Below are 4,844 nucleotides of genomic sequence, written 5' to 3' on the forward strand. Positions count from 1 at the left end.
ACACACACACACACACACACACACACACACACACACAGCTGGTAAGAAGCCTAGAGTCCCAACTGGGCCCTGGGCTCTATTCGCCCCCCAGACCATTTCTCATCATGTCTCATACTCTGGAGACCAGGCCGGAAAACCTGCACTTTTGCCCTAAAGGTCATCAGGAACCACTGAAGGCTTTTGGTGCAAGGAAATAGTTAATGCAAACAATCCTGCTTCTTCCAGGTGGACATCAGGATTGAAAAGACTAGATACACCCTAGTGATTCAAGGGAGTCTGTACTTGAACCAAGCAGCAGTCGTTCAGATAGAGCAGGGAAATACTTGCATGGTTTACAATCAGGAAAGGTGTGTCAGGGTTGTAGGCTCTCCCCAGACTTATTCCATCTGTGTGTGTGCTAATCATCAGAGAAGCTGGCTTATATGAAAAAGAATGTGGTATTAGGATTGCAGGAAGGCTTATTAACAACCTAAAATGTGCAGATAACACAACCTTGCTTGCTGAAAGTGAGGAGGACTTGAATCACTTGTTGATAAAGATCAAGGAGTGCAGCCTTCAGTATTGATTATGACTAAACACAAAGAAAATCAAAATTCTCACAACTGGACCAACGGGTAACATTAAGATAAGCAGAGAAAGGATTAAAATTGTCAAGATTTCATCTTGCTTGGATCCACCATCAATACTGTGTCAAACGATGCATTGCATTGGGTAAATCGGCTGCACCCAACCTCTTTAAAGTGTTGAAGGGTAAGGAAGTTACTCTGAGGGCTAAGGTGTGCCTGATCCAAGCCAGGGCGTTTTCGCAATCGTCTCATCTTTGTGAAAGTTGGACATTGATTAAGGAAGACCGAAGAAGAAACGATGCTGGTGGAGACTATTGAAAGCACCATGGACGTCCAAAAGAACAAACAAATCTGACTGGAAGCACTACAGCCAGAATGCCCCTTACAGGCAACGATGGCAAGACTTCGTCTCCTTTTGGGGATCTGGCATCAGGAGAACTCAGTCCTTAGAGAAGGGGCATTGAAAAAGAAGGTCCCCGATAAGAGAAATTGACACAATGGCTGCAACTCTGGGCTCAAACATAAGAACATTGTGAGGCTGGCTGTTGACGATCAGGCTGGGTAGCTGTTTAGTTCTGTTGTATTAAAGTAGCTACGAGCTGGAACCAACTCAGTGGTACCTCATAGCAACAATGATCCAGGCGCGGAGCTCCTCGGTGGACCAAACTATTGACTTACTCAGCTGCTGATAGGTTGAGGTTCAAGTCCACCCAGAGGGGCCTCGGGAGAAAATGCTGACCACCTACCTCTAAACGATCAGCCGTTAAAAACCTGAAGAAGCACAGCAGAGAGTCCCATGAGTGGGGATGGACTCCATGTTCATGAGTTACTGAGCATCAGCCAGAGTGAGTTTATCCCAGTGACTAATGCCAGGACTCTTACTTTTGCATGTTTGCATTTTCAGTTTCCCTCCAAACATCATCGTTTCTGTGCGGTCACTGTAGAATAGTGCATTTCTCCTCTTATGGCTAATGCTGGATTCTTCCACTTTCCTGCTGTGTTCTAGTCTCTCCTCCACTCTAAAAGGATGGTGTATGTTTCATTTCTTTTTAATTTTCTTTTATCTTTCCTCTGGTAATTGTCTACCAGAGACCAGCTCATGAATATCTCTTATGTTTGAGCCCTTCTTGTCCCGAGGATCATGCTGTCCCATAGAAATAAAAAGGGAGCCACCTAGGTTAAGAAAAGTAAACCCTACTCATTGCCCTCGCCTCAAGTTTGACTCACAGGGACCGTGAACAGAGTAGAGCTGCCCCCTGTGGGCTTCCGAGGCTAGAAACCTTGACAGGATCAGTGAGCCGCATCTTTCTCCTGAGGAGCAGCTGGTGGGTTCAAACGGCCGACCTTACAGCAGCAACCCAATGCTTCACCCACTGCACCATCAGGAGTCCTCAAGAAAAATAAAAGTTAATTCTAATTAACATGCTTTATCTGACCATCACACCCCAAGGTTTAGGACTTCAAAATGTAATCAGCATAAAGATATGACTGAGATGCGTTCCATGCGTTGTTGCTGCTAAGTCTCAGAAACCGGGGGTGTATTTTTACACTTACCACACAGATCAGTTTGGATGCTAGAGTAAATACAAAATGTGATCTCACCAAAACAATAAAGTGGCGCTCCACGAAAAAGCCTTCATACAGCTTAAGTTCAAAAATCCAACTTAAGGAAAATTGAAACCTCAGTGCCTGAGTCACCCTAGCGGCCTTTCAGTGTGCACATGTGGTTCACGGCCATTGCAGCGGGCAGAGCCGGTGCAGGAGCCCACCCAGTGGCATTTTCCCATTTTGTAGCTTGAGAAGATACTAAGCTTATCCTCTTTACTGAGTTCAACAGCTTATTGAGACATTTGTTTTCCTTAAGAGTATTAAAGGGGACAAGTTATCAAACCAATGATCATAAAAGCGCTCTAAGGTTCCCTGAGGAAAGAGGCAGAACCTAGCCCTGGAGGGGTGGGAAGGCGATGTTCCAGGCAGTGCAGGGAGGGAAATGAGGGTGCTCCTCCCCATGCTGAGTCAAATGTTATTAAAAAATTTTTTTTTAATCTGTAGAAGTAGCCAGGTGAAAAATAGATACAAAATAATTGTGAATTGGTGTGAGAAAAGGGATGAATGAAAAAGTAGATTGTAAAGCTGCCTGTTTTCAGAAGAGAGACTGGAGCCTTGCTCGCATGGTAGGACCCAAACTAAACCTCTACCCCTGCGCCCGTCCCAGTGGGTGGATTAGAGCTGCACTGCATCTATACTTGGCTGTATATTTACAAAGCTTACCGCCAGACCTTTCCTCCGTGGTGCCCCTGGGTGGGTTGGGTCTACCAGCTTTTCAGTTAGCATCCAAACACAAATGACCTGTGCCACCCAGCGGCCTAATTGCTTATATAAAAGGCTAATCGTGTGTTTTTATAGAGCTTTCCCCCAACATGAATTCAGCATGTCACGGAAATGGTTACAACAGCCAAAACAAATCCCGCGTGGCTTGACGTCGACTAGCTCATTGTTAGTCCACCCTCCTTCCTTGGGCGCTCACCGTTGCTTCTCACACAGCTAGTGTGTGCAGAACCCACAGTGGATTGCACTAACCCTGTACAGACTAGACTCCACTTAAGGCACTGGAAGCTCTGTCGTCTCCTGGTGTAGAGCCCTAGTAGCACAGTGGTTGAAGCGCTCGCTCGCCGTCGATCGGAATGGACTGGGTGGCAGCAGGCTGGGTCTGGGTCTGGAATCAGCCGGCGCCCAGGCTTAGCGCTCAGCTGGGTGCTCAAACAAGGGAGGAAATAAGTCAACCACAGTGGATGGACAGGCCACCGCGCTGAGAAGACTGCTCAGGCCCACTAGCGCCGGAGTGACTGCGGGCGGCCCAAGGTAACACAAGGCCTGTGGGGAGGTTGGTCCTGGGTCCGATGGAGGAGAGAGGGACAGAAGATTGGAGCACAGCTGACTGTGGAGCGGTGGCCTCCTCAGAAGGACATTGCCGAGCACATTGCCCATGTCTTTTCTTCCTGGCTTCGTACAGCTTAGGCTCTCTCTCACCCCTCTGTGGGATGGCTAGGGACAGAGCTCCCTGGTTATAAGAGCGCGGGCTCTTAGGCTTCCAGAGATGCATCCTAACAGTTCCACCTTAGAAGTCACTGTTGGTAAGCACGAGAGGAAACCCTGATCGTAGCAATGATGTGTACTTGATGTCAAGTCATCAGGCTTTTATTGGCCACCTATTGGTTGGTAAGGAGCCCCGGTGATGTAGTGGGTTAAGCCCTGGACTGCAAGGTTAGTGGTTCAAACCCACTAGCTGCTCCTTGGGAGAAAGGTGATGTGGCCTGCACCTGTAAAAAGGCAGAGTTTCAGAAATGCTACTCCATCCTACAGGGTTGCTATGAGGTGAAATACTCTATCAGTAGTGAATACCAAACCAAACGCCAAACTTTCTGCAAGTCGGTTCCAACTCATAGGGCAACTAGAGGAGAGGGCAGAATGGCCCCTATAACTCTTTACAGGAGTCGATAGTCTTGCCTTTCTCCTGAGGGGTGGTTTCAAACTGCTGGCCTTGTGCTTAGCAGCCCAGTGCGCAAACACTATGCCCCTGGGTGTGGTGAATAGTGGGTTATTATCTGGTACACTAGGAAGAATTTTTAAAGAATATCAAAATTCATCAAAATTCAACACGTCTTAGCAGCATTCCCACTCTCTGCTAGGTGGTGTGGCTGGTGCAACAGTAACACTATCCAAGACTACCAGCTGCCCTCTGTCCAGTCTGACTCCTGGCAACCCCACAGGTGTCCCAGAAGAATGGTGGGCTCCCTCGAGCTTTCAAAGGCTGATTTTTCAGAAGTACATGGTCAGGCCTCTCTTCCAAGGCTCCTCGAGGCGGCCTCAAACCATTTTCACCCTCCGACTAAGACTTAGGAATCGCTTCGCTGGTGCTGGAGACTATTCACAGCACTCAGAGTGGGTGTTTCTACTCCTCCATTTTACACCGGAGGCACAGGGAGATTGAATTACTTGCTCGTGTTACGTAAGTAGACCATGGGCTTCTTATTTTACATAGAGGTCATGCACCAAGTCAGAGGTGGAGCCAGACAATCCAGCCCCAGACCCGTACTGAAGTTCAGACCAAAATGAGTCCATAGTCAAATCCTACTTCCTCCACTTACAGCTGCATAACTTTGGTAAAATGTCTTTTTTAAAAAAATCATTTTATTGGGGGCTCTTACAGCTCTTATAACAATCCATACATCCACTGTGTCAAGCTAATGCCAGGACTCTTACTTTTGCATGTTTGCA

Source organism: Echinops telfairi, unplaced genomic scaffold (genome assembly GCF_000313985.2).
Source record: "Echinops telfairi isolate 266 unplaced genomic scaffold, ASM31398v2 ScPeMD7_7424;HRSCAF=8462, whole genome shotgun sequence".
Taxonomy (NCBI): Eukaryota; Metazoa; Chordata; class Mammalia; order Afrosoricida; family Tenrecidae; genus Echinops; species Echinops telfairi.